We start from the raw sequence: 15,582 nt of genomic DNA on the forward strand, positions 1-15,582 counted from the left end.
CGTACTTGCACTTATCTTGAATGGCTTTCTCTTTAACACGCTGGATGATGACAAGAAATGCCAGCTCGGAAGTGTGGCATAAAACAAATATATTCCGGAAAGGGTTGTCGACCATATACCAGTATATCAACGACTTAATAAAATGATGACAATCGTTTCTTTTAAAATAATAATAAAATTTGGATTGTAGTGGTAATATTTGTTTTAAACGTACAACGAAATACATCTTTTACATAAAGACAAAATAACGAACATTGGCACAAAATAACTATACAATTGTTAGAGAATCTTTTCTAAATATCCGCAGGTTGTTTATTAAAGGCAAGTGAAAAAATTCCTATACTGCGAGACATCACATGAAATACCCTCTATAAAATATATATATATATATATATATATATATATATATATATATATATATATATATATATATATATATATATATATATATATATTAATGCAGTTTCAATTCCTTGCAACGGTCGATGCAACGTTTGGGAGCAACCAGTAAAACAGATATTGCAAACCTAAATCGGTGGTCCTGAATCTCTTTCAAAAACGTTTAAAACATAAGAAATACGTTTTTGAAAGATATATAGAATCAAAAAGACCAATGCCTCTTTTGGTTAACGCTCACACTAATGTTACAGACCATATTTTGCAAATCAGTATGTGCTTAGAAGCCTTAGCTACGGTATGGAAAGACAACCTCTGCCAGTTGCAGTAGACGACAAATGCTCTGAGTCATACTGAGTATGAGCGTCTGCTAGGAAAGATAACCACGACATTTGCCTGTTTGTAGTTCTCCACTGGTACACTGCAGAGGGTTTATATGACTAATAATGTTTAACAGCTTGTAAGACGAAATTGGCCAGTCTAGTGTTTATCATTGAAATCTGTACATATTGGCTGCTTTTAGGGAAAACGGGGCTTAATGCATGTCAAATAAGATAAGCATGTGCATACTGATTAGCCTGTGCAATGCGCACAAGCTAATCAAGGACGACATTTCTTATTTTATAATGTTTTTCTTTTTAAGAGAGTCTCTGGTACTGGGAAGACAATTTATGCATATGCATTAAGCCCTGTTTTCCAAAAATGAAGCTTAAATTAAAAAAATTATTAATGATTAAAAAACACATCTGGACCTATGCTTTAAGACACACTCTTTATAAATTTGAATGGGTTGTGTTCATTTAAAACTTGCAATATAAAAAAAGCTATAACATCATTTTAAAAACTGAGTTGCGTCTAAACTTATACAACAGCGAACACCTACAGTGCCTTCAGCGATTTGATAATATCACTTACTAAGATAGTACTTATAAGACAAACGATGGCAACGCGTTTTTAAAGTGGAAGTTTGCAATGTTATATCGTTTTTCATCTGTTATAGGTTATGTAGTACGTATACTAAATAACATTTAGTTGGTCTTTTTTTCGTTACAAACAAAATCGAATAAGTTTGCACCTTCCTTTTTCGGCCGTTTTCTAGTGGAATGACACCCGCTTCCGGCGATGTTTAACTTTAAACTAGAATCACGTACATGTTGTTTTATGTGTATCTAATACTAAATTGATTTTCTTTAAATTATTGAGCAACAATTGTGCCGACATGACAGACTTTTAATGCATCATGTCTTGTTGTGAGCCGGAATTGAATCATTTCTTAGGCCTAATTGATCCACAATCGCCAATTTGTGTTATATGATATATTGGATTGAGTTGTTTCAAGCTTTGAAAAAGCTAGTTGCTCTGGTGTTTAGCCCAACTGTAACCAACTTTTGAAATTGAGTTTCCTGGGCTTAAATCTACTGGCCCTAGACTAGCAGGCAACCACTGAACCTGTAAGTCATTCATTGAAGGGACCTTTTCTCGGTTTGGTTAATTGACAAAATTAAAAGATTTAATAATTTGAAGAGTTCTGTTGTTGTCGTTATATATTTTTTCATACCAGGGGTCAGTGGTTTGAGCCCAGTTGAGGATAACTTTTTTTTGTTTCTTTAATTGTATTCTTGTTTTATTTTAATGGAGCTTTTAAGATCCAATATTTACATTTATAAATATTAAGCATTTAATGACAAACTGTGAAAAGGTCCCTATGAGATGTTTATTTATTTTTTAAACACAAGGTAAACATTTATAACTCATCGGTTGTTTATTTGATTTCAAAGTGGTGTTTGTTTATTTGCCTTGTAAGCGAGGTTACTTTGAAGTAATTATCATTTCTATCTTTTATTTCAAATAATTAATAGAAAAGATGTTGAGCTTAATTTTTGGAAACAGGGCTTAATGCATATGCATTAATTGTCATCCCAGAAACAGAGGCTCTCTTTAAACGAAACATCATAAAATCAATCATAAATATCAACCTTGATTAGCTTGTGTGCATTACACAGGCTAATCAGTGTGCGCATGACACCACTTATTTGACATGCATTAAGCCCGTTTTCTCTGATAGCAGTACATATTTTATTGACAAACTGGCGAATGTCGTCGCACAAGCTGTTAAACACTATTGATTACATACACAAGCTCGCAGTCTTCAGTGTACCATTGGTGAAGTATACACAGGCAGATGCGGTAGTTATCGTTTTTAGCGTAGTTAAGACCTGGCTGACTTGCAAAACTTGATCTTAACATTAGTTGTCCGCTAGCGCGAACAACTTTAAACATAGTGTTGTCTTTAAAGTTTCACTTTATTAACGACCACAGATACAACGCGATTTTCATTAAAATGTCATTTAAAAGAAAGTAATGAAACGAATCGATTTTTTTCTCAAAACATTGTATATCAGAGAAATATAGCGAATAACATGCAGATCGCGAAAGTGATTTTTACCCCTTTTCATGTAATATAATGTCAGCAATCTTGCGCAAATAATGAGGGATTGATCAAATTATTTGATACATGTTTTGCTTTATTTTACCGGAAGGCAGCATTATCACAAACAAAGGATTACATTATGAAAAACGAGAAGAGATCAAAGACGGCAATATTACCATTACTTACAGGTCACATTTAGTTATTAGTTTTACTTTAAAAAAAAGTGTTGTTGTTTTTTCTGACAACTGTTTTGTCAACAGTAAATGTGCTGTTCATTGCAAAGAACAGATATATCAGTGAGTCAAATTTGGTTTTGCAACAATTGTCAACGATTGATTATTTTACTTATAATATAACAAATAGGTTTTGAAAAATAAAAGTGACAATACATGTTGCATTTATCAATTGAAAAGAACAGTTGTGAACTCATAAACTTGTTCAGAAGCTAGTTTGCCATTTTTGCATTTGTCGGGTTATTAGAAGGATATGCTTCTGAGGTTAAAGGTTATTTAAAGTAAAAGAAAATAGATAATAAGCGTAATATTAAAACAAATCCGCCCCTTGTGATAATTGAGAGTGAGATTTACATTGTAATTTACAGTTTTCACATAATGTTTATAGTGAAAACATTAATATTGACAAAGAGATTTTGAAAAAGGATCAACAAAATGTGCTGTTAGTGTCAGACAAATGTAATGTAAATCGATTATTGCCTGGGATATTTTGTATGCGATGTTATAAGTTATAAACGCTTAAAATGTTCACTACAATTCATTAATGTTTAGTGTTTCGCCTTAAAACGATCGTTCAACCTATACTTTAGCGACACATGCGTTTTTAATTGTTATAGTTTTTCTGAAAATATCAACATTTATAATGTTATATTAATTACTTTAAATATCGTATATAGCGCAAAAGCATATTGTGCATAACTGGTGTAGCGCATTCAAACTTATGCGTGAAACAATTGATCTCAAGTCTTTGTACCAGAATGTGGAGTGACAGATTAATTATCACAGCTTGTCGCTGTATGCATTATCTTTTTTACGAGTTGAATGTTACCCTGATAAACACGCATGTACCATTATCTAATAAGTGAGAAGTTTACACAAAAGTTTTGCCTATATTTAAAGGATATAGATATTAAATGACCTCTAGAAACGTTAATGGAGATGTAGCATATTAGGTTTCTCTTCATATCGGGGCTAATAATAACAGGGAAATATGTGATTAAAATACGAGAGAAAATTAGCATCCAATCAGGCAGGCACACCATGTAGATGATTAATGAAAATAACCGGGAATTAGGATCATCAGTGAACTGCTATGCCGGCTTGCTTCGCACAATCGCTGTATAACGCAGTTCTTTAATCGTTTTTTTAAATCCAAGATTTCATTATATTTATTGTTTTTGTGGTGTTGATGTTGTTGTTTTTTTCAAACGGTCAATTTAGTTACAAAATAAGCTACTGATTTAACCCCATCAGGCCAAATGGCCTTCAAAACACGATCAACTGACTACGCAAATAAAACAAAAGAGAGACATAAAAAGAGAAACGAAATAACCCCAAAAGAATGAAAGTCATACGTTTAATGTTCTACAACATACCATTTAAATTGTCTAGCTTCTGTAACATTTTTTTTCTCACTGTCATTCATTCAATTATAACGATTTCCGTCGACATGTTTTTTATTGCGTTCTCATTTTTGCGCTAGTTTGATATCTTAAAAATCCATATTCATTTGCTTTATATTATGTCCTATTTATTGAAACTATCTAGCTTCCTGGAGATTAATGTTAAATACATTGCTTCAACAGCATCTCACACAGCATTAGAGTACTGTAAGTCATATTCGTGAACAAAAGAAACATTTTTGCGTTTATCGTCGGGTATTATCTTTCAATAATGTTAATTCTTTGTATACATAAATCATGTATGTTTAGTTTTGATGATCATCAAAAACACGTCCATCTCAATTAACAAAATTCTTTATATCATTTTGTTGAACGAAAAAAGGAAATGAGAAACACTGTTTCAAAAAAGGTTCCTGAATGCAAAAAGGTCGAAGCTAGACAGTCATTTGATCAGTTTAACGAGCGATACGAATGACAGGTGAAACTTTTGTTGCTTTAAACGTACGTGAAAAGTCCACAATAACAGAAGCCTGTTCAATTGCATGTTTCGTTTTCGAGACTTTTAAAAACGTGTTCGTTTCAATTTGACGATTAATCATTTATGACCATGGCGAATAGTGGAATTATACCTTAGAAGACGTGATTAGCAATTTACAAATCAATTGACAAGTTGAGCAAGTGACTGTGATTATGAGTACCGGTACTTATGACTGAGAATAAATAAGGCAATGTGTTATTGTTTGTGTTACAGAAATAGGTATCATCTGAAGGCATATTTAACACTTTATTATACCTTTTACGAGCAAACGTGAATGAATATCGCCAATATTATTGCCTACTGTATTATTATTATTATTGTATCTGTGGTCGTTAATAAAGTGAAACTTTAAAGACAACGCTATGCAACGAATAACACGCTGATTTTGTAGAGCAAAATATCCTTGTTAATATTGTAATACACCTATATAACAATCGCATTTGTATAAAAGATCCAAAAATAATTATATATGCACAAAACTTTCTTGTTTACAATGTAATGTCCATTTCTCCTACGTCAGTTATTTCGCAGATAAAGGAGAGTACCTCTTTTCCGAGAAATTGTGAGTTACCATTAATTGTCATGAAAAGCAACAAGAACATATGTGTGCCCTTATTGCGTGAGGTACCGAGCTAAACTGGGCACGGTTGACATTCCTCTGGTTCAAACGTTGTTGTTCGTGATGGAGACGCGGTGATAAAAATGATTATCCGCTGTTCAATCACAAAATGAGTGTATGTATCGCGTGTCCATAATTGGCTACCGGTTTGATTTGTATATTATTGTCTTAGAACTCAAGAGGTCGTAATTAGAATATCAGGTTACCCATAATAGATAAGTAATATGAACATGTTTGTGCGCATCTACATGTACTTTGTCTCAATAAAAAGCAATGTATGTGTTTATAAAAGAACAATTCTCTAATTGAAAAGAAGCAACGAATAGGTTATTTACCCTTTCTGATATTTCAATTACATCGATACAACATTGAGTATTGAGCTGGACATTAAGCGTTTATAATTCACACATTGGAAAGTGGGAAGTTAAACGGATTATGAAGCATTCAATATGTATAATAAACTATTCTGGATCATATGAACCATAATTCTAACGTACGAACACTATTGGATACCAAATGGAAAATGTAGAAAGTAATTGGAGTTTGTTCTTAAAATAACACCTATGTCTGAACAAATCCATGTAGCAAAACGAATTCTAAATACAAGCATATACATATAAAGTCATCGACATTTAGCAAAAGTTCAACTTAACATTCTACTATCACGCATTCTAAAAACAGTATGCAAGTCAAATTTTATTCAAACGCCGCTTACACTTAACATTAAAAAATATAAACAAGCATGTTCCTGAGCATGCACAAAACAACACAAACGACAGAATGGATGCATTTACGCAATTCTTATCATGAAAAGGTATTAATAAGTTGTGTTATATTGTAAAACTGTTACAATTATAATGGAACATGTGCTATATTTAGTCATTTTAAATAAGCTTTAAAAATCGTATGCATAGTTAAAATGTGTTAAAATGTATTTAATTTACAGATGCATTTTTAATAAGACTGATATCATAAATACACAATTATTAATATTTTACATATAATCTTGTCTTGCATTTTGGTAATTCTTGAAACCTCGGTAATGTATTATCAACATATAATTGGAAAGGAAATACATGTGTATTGTAGAAAGTCACGTGCTAGACAGATGCATTGGTTTCATTGACCAGATCAAGTGATAGTGTTGTGAAAACGCGCTACGAATTGCGATCCAATAATGCAATTACTTCATCATGCGTATGTAGCTAATGAATGTTACTGAATAGATGCGCATGTAGCTAATCGGCAGTTCAGTATAGGGCTTGCCACTAAGCGCATGCAGCTTATGAACAGTACATAATAGGGGGAAGGGGACAACGACGACGAGCGAAGCCTGATATAGGGGAGATAAACCTGGGTTATGGTTAGGGTTAGGGCAAGGGTTAGGGGTCGGGTTAGGGTTAAGGTTAAGGTTAAGGCTTACCCAAACCCGACCCCTGACCCTTACCTTAACCCTCTAACCCCCCACCCCCACCCCCAACATGCGCATTACTCGCTCGTTGTCATAAAATAGTATTTACCTTTAAAGGATTGGTTTCATTTTCATGAAACCTCGCTTTCTTACTTTTCAAACGATGCTATTTCTTTTCCTTTTCAGCTCTTGTGTTATGTTAAATGACAAACTGTTATGTTAATTTCATCATAAACATAAAAAAGTATTTAAATAAAGATATTGAAAAACAAAGCCAGTAATGATCAATTATGCTTGTGAGATCAAATTCAGCAAATCGTTTAAAAACATCTATGAAATAATTGTTTCGCTAAATAATGTTTTGCATCGTGCATATTTAATATTTAAATGTCAAAATATCAATGTATTGAATCTACATATTTTGTTCGAATACCTCAGCTACAGTTGTAACTTGCTCCGCTACAGACATATAGGAAGCCCTCGTGCAAATAACTCACCAAGTGTGCCAATAACCACGAAAGGCACACTTTCTCCGTATAATAATATGTACATATCAGGCAAAGCTATATCAGTCAGATATCAATGCGGTGGTATGATAAAAAAAATATTCGTAATGGTTATATTACATGGGATACAGGGTATGGCATGTGATTAAATATATAACATAAATAGTGAACTTAAAGTTTTAAATGATCATTAACGTTGATACTTAATTTTTCTTCTTTTCATTGGCAAATAAACATAAGTAGTGTTGTTTTTTTTAGTTTGTAAATTAGAGCTAATTGATTTATTCTTCATGAGTGTTTGTAACTGGTTCTGGAGGGTTTATTGCGCTGGGTTATCATAGCTTCTGAAGTCCTGACCATTGCAGCAACAAAATATTGTTGACTTTACTGTTCTATTTTATCTCATAAATAAACGGTTTTTGAAAATAAATAATGATGACATCTTATTAAAATTGCACTCAAGATATACACTCGAATGCTCGAATAAATATTCTATAGGTGAAAAGACCAAATTTATTCATATATCGGCCGTTATCGTTCACTTTGCGTTCCATAGTCAGATAAATATCTTTCTAAAACATATCGACGCAACTGCAACTTCAGAATTTATCTAGCTTTATTATTCATTTTTACCTCAATTGTTCAAAATTAAGCATTCGTAACCTTCAAAGGTTTAGGTCACCCTTAGAGGTCGAGTTTGTGCATTTTACCGCTTGTAAAATTTTAATTTATGATTCAACATACAATTGTATAATGACTTACCAAAATGTTCAGCATATACTGATAGCGTGTCGCCTGTAGGACCTGCCTCATTGCTCAAGGGTCAAGTCTTATGTACTTACATGTATGTAAACGCCTCATTGCGTAAGGGTCAAGGTCATGCGTAAAAGTCTTATGTCCGCCCGAATATGGGCATTATACAGTTGGTCTTTACTGTAACTTCGTCATTTATCATGCATTTTTTAAAATTATTTCCTAAAAATGTGCACCATTATGAGTAGATGCGTTACACGTGCATGACAAATGTCTGCATGATTCAGCTTGTTAAATGGAACATTTTCACATAATTCAGCATGTTTTGAAGTTCGTCATTAAATGCTTTCAATGAATAAATGTAAACATAGGAACTGGAAAGTTCCAGTTTACAATAAAAAATAAACAATACATAAAGCAAAGATTATCAACGCATGGGTTCGAACCTTTGACCCTTTGAGTAAAAGAATAGCGCAGAAACCACTCGGCCATCCGTGCTGCCGAAAGATTGAATGTGTTATTTTCCTAATAATTGTATAAGCAATCCTCGTTTTTCACAAAATTTAACAATAAAAACAGAACTTTCCAAATTATACCATCGTTCGCGCTAGAAACGCTTAAATGATTTCAGGGGTTTACATCGTCAAAACATGCACATAATTGATATTTTAGAGCATGTCAACTGTTCAGTATTACTGTTTCCTTGCAAAAAAAATAATTTCAAGGAAAATTTGCAAATATGAAAGATTTTTTTACAATTTTGTCAATTTATCAAAACGTGAAAATGTCCCTTTAAATAATAACATGAATTCTTTACCGTGTGCTTTTGATACTTTGCTGAAAGGTTTATACTTTTAAGATAATCAATCTAATTTATTTTTAAGACTCCTATCATGCTAATATATGCCATTGGATATGAAAAAGAATTTGACGTTTGGCAGCGTGAAATTGATTTCAAATCAGACATCAATTTTACGTTAGTATAACAGTTACATGTTTTTGGAATATGCAACACATAAACTGAACGAATCAAGAAACTTGTTTGTTTTTTTTTTAATAACTTGAAAATTTACTTAAAATTAAATCAATCTAGATGTTGAAACACGGCCGACGATGCAAGTAAAGTTTAATACCGCTTGCAGAAAATACGTTTTTGAAAACACTAAAAAGAGAATTAAACTAGAGATTGCAAAGCAAAATTGTCCCCTACCTGTGAAACTCCACCGTTGTCAGAATATGTTTTATATTAGTTGCCATAGCAACCAGAATTCTTGACGTAGGAACATAATGAAATGACATACATAATCTCCATATTGCCGTCTGTCCATGTTTAAAGTTTCATGAAAAAATATGAAGAACTTTTAAAGTTATCGCAGGATCCCGACAGACTAAAAGACTGACAGACTGACTGACTGACAGACGGAGTGCAAACAATAAATCCCCTCCTGTTTCACCAGTAGGGGACAATAAGGGTTGACCCTAGTTGTACTTTTTTTATATTTGTTTAATATGTGTGTGCTTGTCTTTTGCTTAAATGTCATGTCGCTATGTTTTGGAATATGTCACTTGCCACGAATAACAGGCCAAGTGCAAAACATAGCTGATCTTATGTTGGTTCATCCTTATTCAAATTTAAGAAGAACGAAAGTCCAGGAAAAAACGAGATAATTTTTATTGCCATCAGTAAGTCTGTCTTTCAATTTGGCAGGTAACCGATTGTATAAACACTACAGGACATTACCTATAACACGACATGGGATATACATCAATGAATCTAATGTCACATTTGCACAGTAAATTCAAAGCATTAGGGGTTTAAACCCGCTTGAAGGCTCACCTTATAAAAACTAAGCCTTGGACCATGAACCTGAACGATTGGATAATAAATACAATATTTTGTTGATCTTATATTTAAAAGTCAATTATTCATATTGCATTTTATCTTGTGTATTTGATATTTCTCGGCATATTGTTAATTCCGAAGTGATATGTATCACAGACTCATAAAATAATCACTTACATGAGAATTTGATATTCAATGGGACCATATACGTGGCGAATTAATATTATATTGCTGAAGTTATGTTAAACCTTTCCATGGTATTTAATGTTGGCCATTAGGCGACAATAATGAGGCGTTGATCAAGTTTTTTAGCACATGACATGGTGTTTTTTTGTAACAAAAGAGAAGATATCAATATTATACTGTTATTAATTAGCTGAATTCATATTGGCTTTGTTATTGAGCTGAAGATAGCCGTATTGGCCTGAAGCCAATGCTCGTGGTTCAGATTGTCTTAGCCTCGCAAAATAAACTTCGCTTTATTCGGCACCGACCTAGTATTCTATATTTATTTTATAATTGTGAAAGTATACACTGATGCTGAAGCTAGTAAGCCAGTTATTTTATGCATTTTCGGATCAATCTTAGGATATTGCTCTGACGTTTAGGGCTACTTGAAGTAAAATGAAATATAGTTAAACACAATCATAATACTCTTTAAACACATCGGTCCTCAGATTGAGTTAATTGGAATTGAGAGTAGCATGAGACATTATAGTGTTCACGTGTTCAGCACTGTTCATATAAAGAAAGAAAAATATGTAAATCCAAACTCTTTCAAATTTTGAAAGAGGGCTTATATGTTTTCAGTGTCAGAATATTTTTAATAAATTATTGTTAATGGTGTTTTTTTAATTGTGAAACTATGATTAATATAATTTTCCCAGTACATTACATTTTTATTAGTGTTTCTACTTGATAATCTACTCTGTCAACCTACATCATGGCGTCACATTTGGTTTTCACAGAATACGTTGTTGTGCGAACTTTATTGTACAATACAATAGTATATTACGCTGTGTTAATTACTGTCAAGAATGTATTAGGTGCTTTTTCAGATTTTGCATAGCCCGTATAGCGCCTTAACCCGTATGCGTGAAACTGTTGGTCTCAATTAATTTTTGTCTGAATGCGCAGTGAAAGCTTCAGTTCCCATGTTTGTCGCCTATATAATCGTTTTTTGCAAACTGAATGTTACCCATGTAATTACGCCGACACCATGGTTTAGTAGGCGAGACATTTGCACAAAGGTTAAGCTTATATTTAAAGGGCATGCATGATAAATAGCCTTTCAACACACAAATTGGGGTGTGCATTCTGCTGAAAAGTGAAATATGCGAATTAAATCAGAGAGAAAATTAGCATCCAACTTTGGTAATAAGGCAGAGACCATATGGTAGTGATTAATGGAAAATGTAAGTAATTAAGATAACAAGGGCTGTTTGTTAAACAAGCATGCCCCCCATATGGGCTCTCCGTTGTAGTGACAGCCATTGTGTGAGTATGTTTTTGTCACTGTGACCTTGACCTTTGACCTAGTGACCTGAAAATCAATAGGGGTCATCTGCCAGTCATGATCAATCTACCTATTAAGTTTCATGATCCTAGAAATAAGCGTTCTTCAGGTATCATCCGGAAACCATTTTGCTATTTCGGGTCACCGTGAACTTGACCTTTGACCTAGTGACCTCAAAATCGATAGGGTTCATCTGCGAGTCATGATCAATGTACCTATGATGTTTCATGATCCTTGGCATAAGCGCTCTTGAGTTATCAACCGAAAACCATTTTACTATTTCGGGTCACCGTGACCTTGACCTTTGACCTAGTGACCTGAAAATCAATAGAGGTCATCTGCGAGTCATGATCAATCTTCCTATCAAGTTTCATGATCGTAGCCATTAGCGTTCTTGAGTTATCATCCGGAAACCATTTTACTATTTCAGGTCACCGTGACCTTGACCTCTGATATAGTGACCTGAAAATCAATAGGGGTCAACTGCGAGTCATGATCAATCTACCTATTAAGTTTCATGATCCTAGGCATAAGCGTTCTTGCGTTATCATCCGGAAACCATTTTACTATTTCGGGTCACCGTGACCTTGACCTTTGACCTAGTGATCTGAAAATCAATAGGGGTCATCTGCGAGTCATGATCATTGTACCTATCAAGTTTCATGATCCTAGGCATAAGCGTTTATGAGTTTTCATCCGGAAACCATTTTACTATTTCGGGTCACCATGACCTTGACCTTTGACCTAGTGACCTGAAAATCAATAGGAGTCATCTGCCAGCCAGTATCAATCTACTTACGAAGATTCATGATCCTAGGCATAATCGCTCTTGAGTTATCATCCGGAAACCATTTTACTATTTCGGGTCACTGTGACCTTAACCTTTGACCTAGTGACCTCAAAAATCAATAGGGGTCATCTGCGAGTCATGATCAATCTACCTACCAAGTTTCATGATCCTAGGCCTAAGCGATCTTGAGTTATCATCCGGAAACCATTTTACTATATCGGGTCACTGTGACCTTGACCTTTGACCTAGTGACCTGAAAATCAATAGGAGTTATCTGCGAGTCATGATCAATCTACCTATCAAGATTCATGATCCTAGGAATAAGCGTTCTTGAGTTATCATCCGGAAAACATTTTACTATTTCGGGTCACCGTGACCTTGACCTTTGACCTAGTGACCTCAAAATCAATAGGGGTCATCTGCGAGTCATGATCAATGTACCTATGAAGTTTACTGATCCTAGGCCTAAGCGTTCTTGAGTTATCATCCGGAAACCACCTGGTGGACGGACCGACCGACAGACCGACATTTGCAAAGCAATATACCCCCTCTTCTTCGAAGGGGGGCATAATAAGTAAACTGTGATGACTGCGTGCTTTACTACGGAATACCGTAAGTGCCAACGTGGCTACACATTAAAATCCAGAGGGCTACAATGCGATAGTGTGATAGTACGATGGCGACAATGCGATAGTACGATGGCGACAATGCGATAGTACGATGGCGAAAATGAGATAGTACGATGGCAACAATGCGATAGTACGATAGTACTACTATCGCGTTGTCGCATTGTCGCCGTCGTACTACCGCATTGTCGCCATCGTACTGTCGCGTTGTCGCTATCGTATTGTCGCATTGTCGTCATAGTACTATCGCGTTGTCGCATTGTCGCCATCTAGTCCAGTCATTCTAGCTCAGATACACCCAAAACCTCAATCAAATTGCAACAGAAAATGTTTTTGGTGTTTTTAAATCATAAATGCATATAGAATAACAGATTAAAAGTCTAGAAAAATCTAAGCTGGGAAAAGTTACAAAAAACGAGACCAAATATAGGCTAATGAATGTATTTATTTTTTTACTTTGAAACTCCTTATAAATTATATGTTTTTCAATGCCCATCATTTTTACATAAAAAATCCTTGTTAACATAGCTATATCTTAATCTAATTATGACAATAAACGTAACAGAAACTATATTATCTTTTATAACACACTATTTGTCTCCTTTTTATACATAAAATTGAAAAGTGGGTGGGGTATTTCTATATGATAACACATAGCTTTTATTGAGTAGTGTTGAATGTAACAATTTAATCATCGTCTTGTATAGATCTATAGACTTTTACACACATACATTTGTTTTAAATTTGAGATAAGAATATATCTGTCAGAATTTTCATAATTATGCAAATATTTATTCAAACTTTGTGTTGTATCTCTATATAAAGAGTGGGTGGGGTAGTCTTATACAAAGTAATTTCATTTTAATTCCTATGAATTTTCTATATAGACAGTATTAGATACATATCTTTTCTTAAATTAGTTTACATACATTTCCTAAATGTTTAAAGGTATATAAATATTGCATTGACCTTGGGTCACAATGGTTGACCTTGACTTTTAAAAGGTCAAATATCATATTATGCCGTTGAACGATGTAACTATAACAAAATCTGTAAACTTGATTATTTTGTACATATTAATAATAAAATAATGTTACGTACACTGATAAGTATGTCTTTGATTCTATAACAAATGCAAATGTTGTAAAACATGGTTTTAAAGTCGCAGTAACAATAATGGATATAATGACCCCTTACTGCTCTCAACACTGCCTTTCCACTGACCATGTGTGGGATAGTATTTTCGGCATATATTGTTTCTAACAATTCATTCAAACCGGAGCCTTACATAACTGGCCAGTGCAACCTAGAAAACTCATTGTGCAATGAAAACCATCAAGTCGAAGCAAAATTCTTTTTAGAGGACTATTGTTGCATTCGTTGGTAACCACAGTCATAGCTTTCCAATATAGAGGCTGGTCGAAAGTTACAATTGCCGACTGGTTGTATCTGGAGTGACGCAGGCAATCAGGCCCATCCCATGGAATGTTCCGTATCCATCTAGTGTCCACATTGTCGGCAACATACTGTATAAAGTATTCATTTGTCGAAATAGTGTTATTGTTTAAATCGCCACTTTCCGATACAGCAGCACTCGAATAGAATGTCTGTACTTCTGTGTATGAGATACAGAACCCCAAACTGTTCAAGAGTTCCACAATACAAGTGATGTAATTGCACTCCCAGTGCAATTTGTAGAGGGGCTATCAAAATTCGAGGACGAGTGGATTGCATAATTGCTTGGCCTATAGCGCTTATTTTAGTATCTGCGTCTCGTTCGCTGAACACTTCACGCAACAACAGGTAAAGACTGTCTGGTAAGAAGTTCTTGTTGGCTTCACTTGAAGCTATATCTAATGAATTGGGATAAAAAGTTGTATCGACTTCTTTGGATTTGATATCACTTTTTTTTAAATTTTGCAGCTGTTCTGATCAATTTCACCTTTTAATTCTCTGTATTTTCAGATTTGCATTGGCGGTAGAAGTCATGCAGAATTGATGTTGCAGTCATGCTCAGGGTCACAACATTTTCTTTCCGATTTATTTCAGTGATTATCACATCCTCACCAAAGTGGCTGATTATTTTGGATTTTAGATAGGTAATAATGTATGCTGTGTCGCCACAAATGCTTACCATTTGATCTTGCAGTTGCTTAATTGTCACTTGCTCATCATCATTATCTTTGAAAAATGTCATCACCTTTAAGAATGCGTCACTTGCTTCGGTATCTTCTGGTCGACCAATCCTTCACTGGATGGCTGCACCCGAAATTCTTCTTGGATATCTTTCCCTGTTCTGAAATAAGACGAGCATGTTTGATGGTAAAGTGCATCCGCTGCAGGCAAGTCATTGACCGGTTCTATCCTTGCCCGAACTGTATCTGACCAAACATCATTTGTACAAAATTAGTGTATGAACTACGGGGATTCTATCATTCTACCAGTATTTGTTTCAGATTAGAAACTAGGTATAAAAAAGGATTATTTGATGTCTACAGTGATATGATGGATTATGTC

This window comes from Dreissena polymorpha, chromosome 3 (genome assembly GCF_020536995.1).
Source record: "Dreissena polymorpha isolate Duluth1 chromosome 3, UMN_Dpol_1.0, whole genome shotgun sequence".
Taxonomy (NCBI): domain Eukaryota; kingdom Metazoa; phylum Mollusca; class Bivalvia; order Myida; family Dreissenidae; genus Dreissena; species Dreissena polymorpha.